Source organism: Marmota monax, unplaced genomic scaffold (assembly GCF_021218885.2).
Source record: "Marmota monax isolate L192 unplaced genomic scaffold, Marmota_monax_Labrador192_F-V1.1 WCK01_AAM20220418_F8-fsc00099, whole genome shotgun sequence".
Lineage (NCBI taxonomy): Eukaryota > Metazoa > Chordata > Mammalia > Rodentia > Sciuridae > Marmota > Marmota monax.
Window position 1 is genome coordinate 6,871,869 of NW_026692126.1, and position 18,155 is coordinate 6,890,023.

The window sequence follows — 18,155 nt, forward strand, 5'->3', positions numbered from 1 at the left end:
CTGGTTATTTACTGAAGTTGTTTATGCACTAAACATTCCATAAATTTTACATATATTCTTTCTTATTCTCACTACAACACAAAATAATTATGTAAACTTTACAGTTTTAAGACAGATTAAGTCCAGTCACAAGGACATTGATGTAGTAAAGTTTGTGCAAACTTTCATTTTCCTAAAATCGTGACTGTTCTAGGAATGTATTTTAAAAAATATATTTGGAACAACAACCTGCATTAAAGCAATAATTCTTTGATTCTTTCCAAATTGATCATATACTCGCGTGAGTATGTTTTCCCTGAACATATAGGCATTCTTATTTTCTTAATCTTATATATTGAGAAGTTCTATAATTTGACACCTCAGTTGTGTCAGCCCATAAAATACAGTTTTTTTGTGTGGAATCAGATAATACATTGTTCTTTTAATTCCTTTCTCACAATACTGCCCCAAAGCGTAATAGCAGATTATAAACAGTACAAGCTTGTAATAGAAAACAGAAAAAAAAATTCTCTTAAATCATAAGACACAAATACGCCTTTATAAAGGATGGACCATCTTCTTAGGAAAACTCCTTATCCCTCTCTCTCTTTTTTTTTCTGTTGGTTCTGTTTCATGGAGAACTCAGATTAAAGCAGATTTTGGTACTGGAAGCAGCTTCTACAGGTACAGATTGAGGGTTTTATGAGATTGTTAATAGACTTTTATCCATTTGCCCTAGAACTTTTCTTTCTGGATTGGTTCTCTGAATGGACTAGGTTTAAAGATACTAATGACTCTATTGCCAATAATAAAGAGAGCAGTAATTGTTATGTGATCTGGTAATGTAGACATGCAAAGTTTGACACTGGATACTTCTTATAACCACTTTTTAAAATCAAGCAGCTGAAAGACTGTGAACATAATATATTCAAGCATTTTTTGGAAACTGATACATATAGAAAGAATGGATGCTGATTCTTTTCAGGACCTACCTCCAAAACATCTCTTTGCTTCTAAGACCTATAATTAGACTCAAGTCCCAGTGGGGGAAAGGTATTTCCATAAGGAGTTACACTGCAAACAGCAACAACAAAAAATTCTATTTGAATTCTAATTTACACAGTCAGAAATCCAAAAAATACATGTGGGAATAGATATTGAGGTGACTACAGAAGGACCATGAAGCTGGATCTGTCTGAACTTATCGATAAAATCTCCCTGAACAAAAATCCTACCTTTAATGTTAACAGCTCAGAGTTTTAAAAGTTTATTGACTGAAACAAAAGGTTGTAAATGAATTTAAAATGTTGGACATGACTTAGTTGAATAAAGGAGAAAACATTCAAAAGCTTAGAGAGCTTGGAATATTTATTTATTTATTTATTTATTGGTGCTGGGGATTGAATCTAGGGCTTTGTGCATTTGAAGCAAGCACTCTACCAACTGAGCTGGAATGTTAGAGCAGATATGTCATTAAGACCTATTCACACTCTGGGACATGCCTGTCATCCCAGTGACTCAGGAGGCTAAGGTAGGAAGAATACAAGTTCAAAGACAGCCTTAGCAACTTAGTGAGGCCCTAAGCAACTTAATGGCACCCTGGCTTAAAAAAAAGGGGGGGGGGCTGGAATGTGGCCAAGTGGTAAAGTGCCCATGGGTTCAATCCTGGGTCCAAATAAAAAAAGAAAGACCTATTCCCCCACACCAGAAGAGGCTAGAAGAATTATCTTTTACAACTACAACAGAGGTGTCTATCCGCATATCAGATAAAGTAGACTTCAAGTCAAAGTTAATCAGAAGAGATAAAGAAGGCCATTTCAAACTGCTTAAGGGTACTATACATCAACAGGGCATATTAATATTTATGCCTCAAACAGTGGAGCAACTATATACATCAGACAAACCCTTCATAATCCCAAGAATCAAATAGATCACAACACAATAAAACTGGGTGACTTTAACACACCTCTCACCAATCGATAGATTTTCAAATCAAAACTAAATAAAGGAGCGATAGAAATAAAAAATACAATTAATAAGTTAGATTTAACAGGCATATTTGTAATATTTCATCCATAAACAACTGAATACACTTTCTTCTCAGCAGCAATGGATCATTCTCTAAAATAGACCAATATGCTAGGCTACAAAGCAACTCTTAGCATATACAAAAAACTGAAATAATACCTTGAATTTTTTTCAGATCATAATAGAATAAAATTAGAAATCAATGATAAAATTTAAAAAAGTAGAAGTTATCTAACATCAGGAGACTAAATAATACACTATTAAATTACCACTGGATAGCTGAAGAAAACAGGAATGAAACAAAAAAATATTTACAGGTAAATGAGAATAGCAAGACAATATCAAAATCTTTGGGACAGTAGGAAGGCAGATCTAAGAGGAAAGTTCATTGCATTGAACTCATTCATAAAACAAATAGAAAATCACCAAATAAATAACCTAACTTTATATCTTAATGCTCTAGAAAAAGAAGAATAAATCAACACTAAAAGCAATAGAAGACAGGAAATAATTAAAATGAGAGCTGAAATTAATGAAATTGAAACAAAAAAATAAGAAAACAAATACATTGGTTCTTTGAAAAAATAAATAAAATTGATAGATTCTTAGCCAATCTAATGAAGAAAAAGAGAGAGAAAACTCAAATTACTAAAATTCATGATAAAAAGGAAACATCACCAAGGACACCACTGAAATACAGATGATATCAGAAGCTACTTTAAAAATCTATACTCCAATAAAATCGAGAATCATGAAGACAAGTGTACTCATACATTACTGGTGGGACTGAAAATTGGTACAACCACTCTGGAAAGCACTGTGGAGACTGCTTAGAAAACCTGGAATAGAACCACCATTTGACCCAGTTATCCCACTCCTCAGCTTATACCCAAAGGAATTAAAATCAGCATACTATAGTGATACAGCCACATCAATGTTTATAGCAGCTCAATTCACAATAGCAAAGCTATGAAACCAGCCTAGGCGCCCTTTAGCAGATGAATGGATAAAGAAAATGTGGTAAGTGTACACAACAGAATACTACTCACCTATAAAGAAGAATGAAATTATGGCATTTGCTGGTAAATGGATGGAACTGGAAAATATAAAGCTGAGTGAAAATAAGCCAGTCTCAAAAAACTAAAGTGAATGTTTTCTCCAGTATGTGAATGCTAACCCACAACAAGGGAGAATGGGTAGAGGAAGAATAGAAGTTCATTGGATTAGACAAAGGGGAATGAAGGGAAGGGAGTGGGGAGGGGATAGGAAGGGCAGTAGAATTAATCATACATAATTTTCCTATTGTTGTATTTGAACCCATGACCAGGATAACTCCACATCATGTACAACCACAAGAATACAATCTTAATTAGTATAAGTTAAACCCATGTATATATGTATAATATGCCAAAATACACTCTATTGTCATGTATTTATAAAGAAGAACAATTAAAAAAAAAAACACATCTGATGACCCAGCACAAAAGTGATTAGTGGAGTGAGGGATGCCTATCAAGTTCTTCAAGCTCCAAGATTAATAATCCAGTCAGTATTTCATGATTTTAATTTCTTATTTACATAATTAAGAGGCCAGGTACAGTCTTGTGGTTTGACACAAGGGGAGAGGAAGCATTTCCATTAGGGTCTACTTGTGGTCAGCTGTTGCTAGAGATAATAAGGGCAAATGTAATTACAGAAGGGCTGCTGTGGTTGAAGAGGTAAGAAACAGAAACAGGTGTTGTAACTAAGATGGAGTGGCTGTGGTTGAAGTTGTCAGGGGGTAGCAATCACAGGGTGTCTCCAGACCTGGTGTCTCCTTTCAGGTTGGCATGGTGCCCCCTCCCCTCCTGTCTCAAGGCCCGTCTCCTGGCTGCCTGTGGGAGAGCTATGTTCTTTCCTCAATATCATTTAAAATTAGGAATTATGAAGTTTCCAGTTCTGTTTTTCTTCAAAATTGTTTTGGCTACTTGAGGTTTTTGGAAAGGTCCTTATAAATTTTAAGATTTTTTTTTGTCTTTCTAGCAAAAATGTCATTGGAATTTTTATAGAGATTTAAAAATCTGTGAATCATTTTGAATAGCATAGACATTTTAACAATACCATGAAATATCTTTATTTTTGTCTTCTTTAATTTGTTTTGTAGTATGAGCATACAAGTTTTATACTACCTTGGTTAAGTTTAATCCTAAGTGAAAGAACGAACAAGGCTCATCGTCGGAGAAAATGCCCGTTTATTGAGGAACAGCTCTGCATATTTATAGAGCCTGGGGCGGTTTGACAGTTATGACAGTTTAACGGTTTGACAGTTGGCACGGGGTGCTTTCTGATTGGTGGGTAAGGATCATGTGAGTCAGCAGGGCTCACCATTGGGTGGCTCTTCTGAGGGGGATGGGGAAGTTTGTCTTGGAGCCCGGGCGACTCCCAACACTAAGTACCTTTTTTTTTTTTTTTTTTTTTTAATCAAGTGGTAAATGATATTGTTTCATTCATTTCTTATTCAGATTCCCATTGTTGTTGTGTAGAAATGCAACTAATTTTTGCATGTTGAAGTTGTGTCTTGCAACTTTGCTGAATTTGTTTATCAGTTCTAACAGCTTTGATTTTTGTGTGTGTGGAATCTCAAGGGTTTTCTATGTACAAGGTCATGTCATTTTCAAACAGAGAAAAACAAATAAGGAACAAGGAGTTCAAACAAGAGAATGTTAAAAATGTTGGTGGTTATGAAAGAAGGAATCAGAGCGAGAAGAAGGAAATTAGAATTGTAACAGAAATATTGAAAATATTATGAGAACTGAAAACAAATAAAATTATAGATTTAAAAGTTCTACTGAGTGCCCAAGAAAAATGAGGGAAAAATAATTAATTCACACAAAAGCATATCACTGTGAAACTTCAGAACATCAGGGGACAAAGAGAAAAATCCTCTAAGCTTCTGTTATATGGAACATTTGCAAAGTGCATTTACAAAGCATCAGTGAATTACTAATTTATCAACAGAAGCATTGGAAGCTAGAATATCTTAGAACAATGCCTCAGAAATCTTGAGATGATGTCATTTCCAAATCAGAATTCTATGCCCTACTAAACTACCAATCAAATTTGAAGAGAAGAAAAACATTTTTTAGCATTCACAGGTTCCAATTTTTAGCTGTCTGCCATGCTCTATCTTCAGGAAGATTCTGGGGGATAATGCTCACAAAAATAGCAGTGAAACTGAAAAAGAAGATGCTGTGGGATCTAGGAGACTTGGAATCTAACCAAAAAAAGAAATGAAAGATGTAACCTAAAAGAGATCTCAGGAGGCCAGATATGCTACTGGCATAAAAAAAAAAAAAAAAGTACAAGGCACCAGTTAGAGATAAAATAGAAAACTAGAAACACCAACTTAAAAAAAAAACCAAAAAAACTTTCATTGGAATTAATTCTAGGAAAGCTGAAAGTTATACCAGAAAGTAAAAGTAAATGAAATCAGTATATTTAAGTGAAATCAATAGGTAAATTGAAAGGAATATGTAGTTGTTGAGATCATACCTTATGATAATAATAATAGTGACAATGTAATGATATAATGGATACTGGGAACAATAGATTTGCATGTGTGGGTGCATGTATGTGAGAACTGGGGGAGAATTAAATTTATTTTTACCATAATAGGATTCTAATAGATTATATCATTATCTAAAACTAAAAAACAAGCATTCAGCCATTATTTGGAAATATAAATGAAAACCAGGAGAAATAATTAGGAGAGTTTTCAGTAGCTATTTCTGGGGAATGCATGTCATGAGTGAGAAGCAGGAGTGCAGAGCTCAGAGGAATGTGGCTGTTTCCCTTTTAACACTTGGAATTTTTAAAATATTACTGAATAAATTTGATAAAAACTTTTTTTAAAGCCATGTAGGTAGATTTACAACCTGGCTGCACCTTTCATTATTTGTTTCTGTGTATACTTTGAGGTGTTTTTAGGATTGGTTCCAGATAAGATTACCTGTCAATCATGACCATTTATTGTATTGTTGGCCCTATTTGCTACATATATGTATGGAATGTCCATAGAGATGCTAACAGTCTCTCTTCAGAATGCAGTCCACCAGGGGGGCACTATATTAACTAATGCTTCAACTGCCTGTACTAAAAAACCAAACAATTTCCTGTTAAAAAAAAACAACAAATCAATCTTTCAAATATATAAAGGAACTGCAATTGACTGCATTATTAAAAGCAACCAATTAAATTAAATAATTAAATAACCAACTAAGGAAATCAAAGCAGACTATGGTCAGAACAATGATAGGAGTGTCATAAGGTAAGGTTTATGATTATTCCAAATTTTTTCACAATGCTTGATAAAAATATGTCATATGTTTCATTATATCCAGCAGATTGTATGTACCCTCAGTAAACAACAAAATATTAAATTTTAATAGTGAAAAATCTTTAGAACAAGACTTAAATGAACACATAAAAAGCCTATAGTATTATTTGAAATTATAATTGAAATTTAGTTCCCAGGAAAATGACCATAGAGGATTTTATGTGCAGCTTTCATATGAGGACAGAAGAAAATTTTACTGACTGTGAAATGCAATTGGTACTTGCAGACCAATATACATGGGCTGCAAAATTGCTTCCTTGCAGTAAAGTTTGCCATCTACTGGTTATTATAAGAAGTTCTACAGTAGTGAGTTTTAAACTTTGTTCATTTCCTTCCTTCCTTCCTTCCTTCCTTCCTTCCTTCCTTCCTTCCTTCCTTCCTTCCTTCCTTCCTTCCTTCATTGCTTCCTTCGTTCCTTTGTTCCTTCCTTCCTTCCGATTTCCTTTGCTTTTTCAATAGTGGCAGAATTACTTTTAAAAAAATGTCATGAGTAATCCCAGTGTATAAATTTGAAGGCAGATCTGCTCAGATTGAACCTGGAGAGGGGCCTTTGCCACAGTCAGCCTAGCCTCCTGCCTCCCCTGGAGATGCCTCCAAGAGCCCTGGGGTTTCAGAACAGAGAACTGAAAACTTCTGTACAGAAGAAATAAAAAGATTTTATGTATTTACTATAATTATATCTGTTTCTCATTGAGTATTTCTAATTCTAGAATAAAATACTTTTTGTTTGCTGAGAAGTAAAAATTAATTTGAACAGTTTTAAGGAAGATGAAGACCCAAAGAACATTAAATGTATTTCTTATCTATGTGTGTATATATTTAGTAATTATCTATGTGTGTGTGTGTATATATATATATATATATATGTATATATATATATATTTAGTAATGGAAAAAAGTCATATTGATAATTTACCTTAGTTATAAGGTAAAATATATTTATTTAGAGTGATAAATGCTTTAAGGAAAAATATTTAAATTCCTCAGAGATTGTTATCAGTAGTGTAAGAGTTATTTCTCCTTAATGGTATTAATGTACTTCTCTACGAAACAGGAAATTCTCTGATTTGAAATCATCAACCTGAAAATTTTATCCAGTTGTTTTTATTATCAGTATTTTTGTTGACTTTTCTATTAACAAATTCAGGCAGATTTTCCGGAAAGGATAATTCAGTGGCAGGGTGAGACAGACCTGAATGGAGCCTAGCTCTGCCATTCAGACTTAAAGTTTCCTCATCTGTAAAAGGAAAACAGTAGAACCTACTTCTTAGCATTTTTAATGAAGATTAAATAAATATATTTAAATACTTGGCTGACACATATGGTAAGTGTTCATAAATGCTAACTTGTTGTTACAGAAGATGTTTAGAGATAGTTTGGGATTGCTAATAAAAAAATAAGTAGATTCATACAAAATAACAACAATAATAAAAATACCCAATTCAATAATAATTTTCATTTAAAGAGTTTTATTTTAGGAAAAACAAAACCCATAAATCTAAGGGAGGTTTACATAGAAAGTCTATCAATGGACAAATTCAATATGCCAAATACATCCTTTCCATAGGTATCTGGGCTTGGTCAGGATCAAATAGAGTTAAAAGTGGCATAGCATTAGAATCATCTGTTCTCCAGTTTGTGTTTTCAAGAAAATCTTATCATCCAATTACAAATTTAGAATGATGTTTAAATGTTTGGCTCAGAAAAATAACTTATGAAAGCTGTGATGAGTCTAACTGTTCTGAGAATCTACTGTTTCTTCATATTATCCTCAGCATCTATTTATGCATAAAAAATGTCCCACGATTATTTCTTGAGCATGAGTTATCATAATCCTGGGTCATACCCTTATGAAGTTCCTTCATGTGTAAACTATGTACATGTATATGCACATATATGCATATGTAAGTGTATAATTTTTAATATTTGATGATTTGAATTTTTTATTTTTTAATTAAATATCCTCTTTTCATCACTATGCCCAGTCTTTTCTCAGGATTTTATAACTTGATTATTCCCATATAACTCTAATCATCTCTGTCTTTGGTCTCTTCTTTATTGATAGTAACTTTAAGAATCAAATTTATCCTCACAGGAAGTAATGGTGGATATAATTACGATGATTGCTCATATCTGGGTTAAAATAAAAATTTTAATGAGTCCCATATTTAGCTTCATTGAATATTTACCAATATATACTTCCACTAGTATATACAAAATTATTTAAGTTCAGTGCTTTGAGACATGTATTTTCCTGTATTTTTTTTTAATTCCTCAAACTAGTGGGAGATGGCAGGGACTTGGGGCACCAGTTCTTCCTATTTTCATTCTGTATTTAATACACATTTAGCTTAGTTTTACATAAACAATAATAGGAGAGGACTAAATATGACTTATGGATACAAAATTTGATATTCCCAATGACACCCAATGAATATTTTCTGATATCATTTTATATAAATTTTTTCATATGGAAGATATAAAAAATATTTGCTTATGAGCCTGTTAGAATGAAATAGATGACATAAACAATGTGATTGGAGTTGCATCAAAATATCCAGATCGAAAAATTTCAGTTTATGAAAATAGAAAAAGTAGTTGGTTGAATTTCGATTGTCCTGGCTCTCTGCAGAAAATGAAATTCTTTTAAGGGCTGGGATGGGGAGGGGTGATTCAGAAGAGGCACATCTTTATTCAGGACATAGCTAAAATGGTTTGCACGTGATAGGTAGTCAATAGCAATTTGTTGAATAATGAATGAATGAGCAAAACTACCTACATTCTCCTTTAAGCCTTGCTGTGAAATTCTTCCTTTGACCTCTTTGATAAAATCAAGCAGAACAAATCATCAGTTAAGGCACTTACTTTGATGTGCAGTATGATAGAATCCATGTGGACTAGTGAAAAATAAGAAGGAGATGGGCTTCTAGGACCATTCATTTACATCTAAAAACTATCTGTTCACTATCTTATATAAAGTTATTTACATAGATATAATCTTAAAAACTAAATTGAGGCCAATTTCATTTAATAGAAAGAGAATGGTTTTATGATCAGACAGAGATTTATTTTTCATGTTGATGACTTTAAGAAAATCATCATCACTGAGTCTCAGTTTCCTTATTTTTAAAGGAGATGATTGATAACCATATGTGTAATTTGTAAAAGCATGGATTTTGTATTCTGGGTTTTATATCCTGGCTCTGCTACTTACTAGTTCTATGAGTTTATCAAAACAAAACCTCTGATTCAGTTTCCATTTTTATAAAAATGGTACCTATGCCATAGAGTTATTATGAGGTTTAAATTAATGTACATAAAAGCCTAACAGTACTTGGCACAGAGTGGGCATTATCAGCCATCATCATTTGTGTTGCTGTTATAATTAGGAGTAAAAAAGGTAGCATATATAAAGTTCCTTATAAAACTTAGGCATGGAGTAGTTTTTTTTTTTTTGAGAGAGAGAGAGAGAGAATTTTTTAATATTTATTTTTTAGTTTACGGTGGACACAACATTTTTGTATGTGATGCTGAGGATCGAACCCAGGCCGCACGCATGCCAGGCGAGCGCGCTACCGCTTGAGCCACATCCCCAGCTCCATGGAGTAGTTTTAATCAATGTTATTTGCCTTTCCTTGCCTGAGTCTAATGCACCTATGTCATGTTACTCTTCTATTGACTTTCAGAGTACCACGTTCATAGTCAATGCCTTCCTTGTAAAAGCATAGTTAAATGAATAAATTCTAGAAAAACGAGACTATATGATGGAAAAAAAGATTTTTTGAGTTGTTGTAGTCCTAAGAAGTACAAGTTTATCATCAGCACAGTTTCTGAGAATCATACTTCATAATCCAGGTAGGTGCCCAACACCTTCATATTTACCACAATTAATTCACATGCAAACTCTTTGAAGCCTGACTTCCTTACTCCACTTGAGAAGAGGTTGTGACCAAGGTTCATTGATGTCATCTGTACCTCACTATCTCTATTCTATCATCTCCTTTTTTGAGGGCAATGACCTCACTGAGAAACTTTTCTATAAACATATTTTAAACACCTGCATGTGATAAGCATTTTGCCAGTTTGTTTTTTTTTTTTTTTTTTTTTGGTACTAGGATTGAACTCAGGGTCACTTGACCACATCCCAGCCCTATTTTATCTGGACACCGGGTCTCACTGAGTTGTTTAGTGTCTCACTTTTGCTGAGGCTGGCTTTGAACTCGAGATCCTCCTGTCTCAGCTTCCTGAGCTACTGGGATTACAGGAGTGCGCCACCATGCCCAGCTGCCAAATACTTTTATATATAATTTCTGAGTATCAACATCATCACAAATGAAATCAATAGGTGACTCTTCCAAAAAGTTCTTTTTCTTGCAAAGCTTCCCCATGAGAATAAAAGCCTCTGGATCTTCCTTTACCCATCCTGTACACCTAAGCCAAGGTCTGCTTTGGCTGCAGTCTTGGTCTTTAGGGTAAGTGCTTCCTGCCTCTGGCTGCAACCATACACACTTGTCTAGTAGAAGGTGTACAACTCTTCATCATGCAATATGACTAAATGATATAAATTGTGAATGTCACTTTTTACTAAATGTTAATCATTGAAACTTTTAATAGGATCTAATTATGTTCCTTAGGCATTAAATTCATTTAAAGCTAATCAGAACTGGACTTTCTGACATTATTATAATCCATGTATATTTTAATAATGATAGGCTTTTAAATAACCCTTTTAACTTATGGGATAGGCTTACATTTTACTAGTTCCTTTGCTTCTACTAAGCCAAGATTGAAATTATTGTGGTAAAGATAAAAATGTCCTAAATTAAAAAAATAAACTGTTCCCATTCATACAGACCTGTTTTTTTTTAAATAAAAAAACCAATCAGCAATCAACAGCTAAAAATTCAATATCAATAATAAAGCTATAGTGCAGAAATATTTAGCTATATGATACCTATGTTCTAAAAAGGGTTTTGAACTTTTTAATATTTTCCACTAGATTCTTATCAGAGTGCTAAGCAAACAAACTATACACAATAAAGTTACAGAAAAAACAAAATTGATAAAATACATGAGAACAGCCCAAACTAGAGCCCTATTGTTAACCTATCATTCCATTTAATTCCTATAGAAAAAATTAATTGTAGAATGATATTCATTCTATAAATATGGAACAAAGTTTCAGGAATGTCAGATAACTTTACCAACTTTGTGCATCTAAGTGTAGCAGATCAGGCTGCTGAGAAGACTTCAAAACATTTATTTGAAAAACAAATAAACAACAAGAAAGAAGATGGAATCACAAAAAGACACACCTAAAAGTTTATCTCAATCAGCACCTCTCAGTAATGTTCATATGAACTACTGAGGATCTTGTTAAAGACTTAGAAGGTCTGGGATAAGGCCTGAGATCTGGCATTTCTACTAAGCTCCTGAGTACTGCTACGGCTCTGTGTCCACGGGCTACACTTAATTACCAAGCATTTATCCAGTGCTAACAGAAGTATAAAGTGGGCCAATATGTAATGTTAAGTCCTCTGGTGACCACACTAAAAGGGGAAAACAAACAGGCAAAATTTATTCCACCATATTTAATTTAATCAAATATGTCTACAATATTTTCATTTCAATATGCAATCAATGTAAAAATGATTAATGAGATATTTACTTTTTAAAATTAAGTCTTTGAAATCCTGTGTATATTTTACACTTACAGCACACTCAGTTCTGACTAGCCACATTTTAAGTGCCCAAAAGCCAAATGTGACTAGCAGCTACTATATTAGACACTGCAGCTGTTGACAGCTTTGTCATGTTTTTGTACAGCCATCTAAAGCTTGGAAAAATAATGTGTGGTTATGAGTAAGATGTTAGTTTTTTAGAATTTAATTTATATTATTTTATGACACTTTTATCCCAGTAGCCATGAATAAAGACAGCTCAAATTACTTTCTGAAAGTTTAATTATGATATGTCTTTAAATGGTACACTTCCTTAGAGCCCATGAGAGGTGTACTTTTTCCATATTTTTCATTTTTATTGATCTTACAGCCTTAGCAGCCACAGAACATAATGTTGTTAAGACACAATTTAACACTTATCCATGCATTTGTTTTACAATTAGTAAATTAACTGTTCATTCAGAAACTGTACTAGGTTTTGTCAATGTACCTATACATATGACCTACGTATTTGGTTTTGATCACATACTTTGAATACTACTGTATGCCCCGAATACTGCCATAAATACATGCTGGTTGTTTGCTTTGCTGATTAATTGGTTTTACCCCTGGAAGTTTGTTTTGCTCGCTTTATGGCTCACTACACTTGAACAGAGAGAGAATGATGTGTTTCTGTCAGGTCACTCTAAGCTGTGGACCAAATTTGGGGGAAACCCAGGTTACTGTGGTTACTGGCTAACTTGGAAGCCACCATGAATATATTTCATTTTCTTTTGATTCAGCTAAAAGCCCCATGGCTCTGAGCACAACAACTGTGATGCCATTGTGCCTTTGGTCTGGATAAAAATTTGAAGAGTTTATGAATGGCTCCCTGCCCAGTGTGTTCTGGCACATGCTGCTCTGAGCAGGGTCTTAGTGTACACAGACGTGCCTAGCTCATCTGCACAACCTCATAACACACATGGAGAACAGTTCTTGATCTCCCAGGGACCCATTTGGCAAACTCTACCCTAGAAGGCTATGGCAAGTGCATATGTAATGAATTCTGAGGCTTCATTGTTGAGCATGAAACACCAGGGAAATGAAAATACTGCAGCTCTGTCTTAAAACTCAGAGGGAGATGCATGGCTGCAGACATCCTTCTGAGAGTTGAAAGAGACTATCTCATATTTGGAATTGGCAGTTTAACTGAATAGAAAAGCACAAAATATAAGAATAGCTGTATTGTAAAAAATGCATAAGACATAACACCTTAGATGAAATCATTCTTTTAAATACATGGCTATGCCTTTGTGGTTACAATTTAGGGAACGTTCGTAGGGAAAGAATGATGAATTCAAGCAAATGATTCATTAATTTCCAACAATAAATTGATTATATTATTAACATTTTGTTTAATAACAATGCTTTTTCTTGATAATTTACTTTTAAAACATGTCCATATATTATTCATCACTGTATATACCTCTGGTATCCAACCTAAGAGTTACTAGCAATTGATAATTCATTATCGAACTGAATCAGGCAAGCTTAATACCCATTTCCCTATATTTTACTGACTCTACCACTAAAGTTAAGCCTTCCACCTTTCCTTCTCTTGAAAAATTATATACAGCCTACCACAAACTGTTTTTGTGTCATGTACATGTCCTTCATTCCCTTGATCTTTCCCTTATAAGACTCTTGAATGATAATTTTGAATGAAATGGTCACCTTTGTTTTCTTGGATGTTGTATTTTACTATACTAACACTTTCCTTCAGAAAATTTTTACAGAACTTCCTTTTGTAATACTCAGATAGAGACTATCCCTAACTTAGAGCACACGGAATAGCATAACAAAGGATAAGTATTCAGGCCCCATTAATGGAAGCAGAAAGATCAATACCCACCAGGGACCTCCCCAGGTGTAGTCAGTGTGTAATGATTCCACTAAAAAAAGCCTTCGGTGATCTAATGGGAGAGTTAATAAACTCTCTAATGAGGAAAATTCACGGTTTCTCACATTTTTGGTGAATTCTATGAATGATATGGCTTTGAGACTATTTCGGTTTCATTGCAGAATTAAACTAAGGATGCTACCAATTTTTTCCAGAAGTGAAGAAGCCTAAGATCCTAGCAGCTCTAGCCAGGGCTTTATAAAATAATTAACATCTTAATCTTTATAAAGTAAAAGCAATATTTTAAAGGCTTCCATCAAATTAGCCAACTAATATTTATTCTCCCAAAGGATGCTAATCCTGTGGTATAAAAGGGTTAAGAGACCCAGAAAGAATCTATTTACCTTAGGTCTATTTCTAAAGCACCGTATCATGTTGTTATAGAAACCACTTGCGGCTGAAAATCTCCCATCATGATTATTGCTATAGTAACCACCACAAGACAAGAAGCTAGGTTTTCATCCATTTGCCATCATCCCCCTTCCCAAGATAATTTTACTTCTGAATGCTCTATGTTGATGGAAACAAAGGGAAAAAAAAGAGTAAATAAATTACAAGAGAAGAAAATAAGAGAGAAAAATGCGAGCCTGGATAAATAGATCCATGGTATTTTGTCTCAACTTGTTAGAGGAAAGAAATTGTAATGAAGTAACCAAACCAGCTTTTAAATTATTAAACAGATTTCTTTTGTCTATCAGTTTATAGTATTAAAAATTAGTTATGAAAATATTCTCATATTTTGAAGCCATCATTGGACATTTTGGAGTATTTCCCAACAATATACCTTTGTCTCATATTATTTCTCCCAGCTTAAGTCAAGTTAAATATATAGGGTGATGTTCTTATGATAGCTTACAAAAAGATATTATTAAATTCTAATTTACCATAATGTAAAAGTCAACTTCTGATAACTAAAATTTAATTATTATCTTTGTCACAAAACATACACATTCTAAATTATAACACATTAAATTTTGGAACTCTTTTGTATGAAAAGGGTATATACAAACAAAACCAAACACAATTATTTCTTTTACTTTTCTGCCTTGAACTTCATCTATTTATATGATTTGCTTTGCATGTGAAACACTAGCAAATTTGCTAGTCATATTTTATGTCTTTTTAGTTCTTAAAGACATGGAGTAGATGTATACATAAATCTTACTTTGAAAGCTCATATGATAACATGGCACAATGACAATCACAGCAATGATGTTTAAAACACCTATTGGCCCAGCAAAGATCTCAGAAAGGATTTCTTCTTAAATTAAAACCTGGACCCCTCCGGTATTGGGTAGGAAAGATTACTGCAAATCAAATGTGAATATTCAAACTCATGATATTAGGATAAACACTGTCCCCTGCTATTGACCTCAGTTCACTTTTAAGATTATCATTTAGAATGTCTAGTATAAGGAAAAAATATCATTTTCTAAACATTTTATTTGGAAAGGATTAATTTATATTATTCAAGTATGCATTGGCCATTTTCAGGATACCTAGAGTACTCCCAAAGCCAAAACAGAATTGCACGATCACTCAAATAAGAGCAAGCAACTTTGAGCAAATCAAACAACTTCACTAATTGCATCTGAAGATTATTGTTAATTAAACACATTCTTTATACAAGTCTAAAAAATGTGGAAGTTGATGCAAATATTTCTCTATTTCAGCTTGTTGTCTCTGTTTGCATGTTTATAATTATGAACTATATCTATCATTCCACAGTGAGAGTCTATATGAATGGAAAAATTAAATGTTCTTTCTGATACTTTTATCCACATGTGTGGATTTTCTGTAACTCAGCACATTTTGGCTTACACCTGTCTATTTTAGCTTTATGCAAGTATACCTTTGAAGGTGAGAGAAGGAAATTCTCTGAAATTGTCTTTGGCTGAACTCTTTTGACACAGTATTTGTAATCAACTCTAAGAAGTTTCCAAAGTGGTTACAATAAAATAACCAACAATGCCAACATGTAAAATAATGATTAACACAAAGATGCAAGGCTATGTTTCATACCTTTTTGTATGTGATCAAACCTAGTTTGGCTATTTTGATTGAGTCACCTTTGATTGAGATATTTTTCTGTGATTACTCAAAGCAAATAAAATTATCATACTCACTGTGACCAGACATAATGCAAAGATCTCCTCTAGTCTTAGATCACATTTTTCTTTACATAAAACACATTATCTAACCAATTTATTTTTCTGTTGATTAAGCTCCTACTAAGTGTCTAGTAATTTTAAGAGATAGCTGCCTTCACCAATGTCCACTTCTGGCCAAAACAGCATTGCTGGTTCAACATTTACCCTTCTGATATAAACAACTAGAGACATGGGAAAGGTACCAGGCAAGTATATTCAGTATTGAGAAGAGTTAGTGCAGGACTAGATTTTTTTTTAATGGAACATACATGAAAGTACATGAACTCCTGGAATTTCTTCTTGGAGTGGCTTTTATGCAGTGGGAAGAGAGAAGGCAAACAATCAGAGCCGCAGCAATGTTCCTGATCAGAGGAGGATGAGATCAGAAACAATTAGTTGCCAGTTCAGAGCATATAAGAAGAAAACAATAAATAAGGAGCCCAGAAGACCCATTATTCATCAAGGTTCTTCAGGAGCTTAGCAAATATCATTTGCTGAGAGATGGAGAGATGAACTAAAATACAAAAATATATATATTTAAAAAATTAGAGCACTGAAGTTCCAGCTCAGAGTGAGAGACTTCCAGAGCATCTCAAGCACTGAAAAACCAGAAAGCCCTGGCGTTAATGGTACCATAGAGGAAGGAAGACACCGTAAGTTCAAAACCAAGACAGATCCATCAAACAGATAATGAAACCAAAATTTACAGGAAAATAGAATTTTTTGACTGTGTGCCAGAATATTCCAAATCTTTGAAAGAAAACTAACACAACCAAAACAATCCCCACAATTATCATCTGAAAATCCAGTGTATGGTAAGTTATTAGGCATGTGAAAAGCAGATAAGTGTGACCTACATAGTCAATAGAAATAAATATTGAGGGGCCAGATTTGTGGCTCAGCAGTAGAGCACTTGCCTCACATGTGTGAGGCACTGGTTTCAAACCTCAGCACCACATACAAATAAATAAACAAAGTAAAAATATTGTGTCCATCTACAACTAAAAAAATATTTTAAAAAGGGAATAAATATTGAAATTGTCACTGCGGAAGTGTTTCAGAAAAAGTGTCTGAAGAGTTCTCAGAGAGGAGGAGATACTGGACTCAGGACCAGTGGCCTCTTGGAATATATTATGAAAATGATTTGAGCATGTGCCACTCAGAAGCACAAACAGAGGTTTATTGAGGAAAACAGAAAAACATTCAAGGGGGAATGGGGCAATCTCAAGAGAGATGCCTTTGGGAATAAATAGCACATTCAAAGGGGAATGGGTCATCTAGAGAGTAAGAAATGTGGTTTTGAAGTTTCTGGCTCTTAAGGGAAAGTTGGTGAGTTATGGGTAGGGGAAGGAATATAGGAATGATATTGATGTATGACAGATGAGGCTGGACACCCAAGAAATTTTTAGAAAGAAGAATTATTTAAGCTGCAGTGGTCTAGAGGGGTTAATACCTAAAAATTTCTGGACCGCAAGTCTGGAAATTCTTTAAACTTTATACTCAGAGGGAGGAGATTTACATAATGGGAGGTTGCATAGAAGTACTTTTCGTTCCATTTTCTTAGAATAGACAGAGGTTTCCACAAGTTTTTACCATGGAAAACAGAAATAGGAATTTTTGTATAGCAACAAGCTTGCTACCTTTTACAAGAAAGAGAAACCTGGCACTTACAGGAAATAAGAAGATTTCAACCACACTGAGCTCTCTGCAGAAATCTTGCCGACATCCTGTCGATGTTCCTTGCAAAATTCTATTGGTAAGAACAATTATGGGGAGGATCTTTGGAGAAGCTTAATTATGACTCTTTGGAAGAGGGAGGGGCTACTACAATATCAATCTGCTGATCTCAAGGCAATTTCTGGTGGTCTGATCAATCTCTGGGTCCTTAGGATGATCTGGTCTTAATTATCTGATGATGCTGGAAAGTCCCCTAAAGTATGGGTTTGTCAAAATAATGTATCTCTCTCTTTACTCAATCAATTACTTGGGGGAAGGTTAATTTA

At 33.9% G+C, this 18,155-nt stretch overlaps 1 protein-coding gene across 1 annotated transcript in view; it reads right to left on the reverse strand.

The window, feature by feature from the left end:
• Positions 1–18,155, reverse strand: part of Crb1 (crumbs cell polarity complex component 1) — a 192,685-nt gene that overhangs the window by 134,036 nt on the left and 40,494 nt on the right. The window lies entirely within an intron of this gene.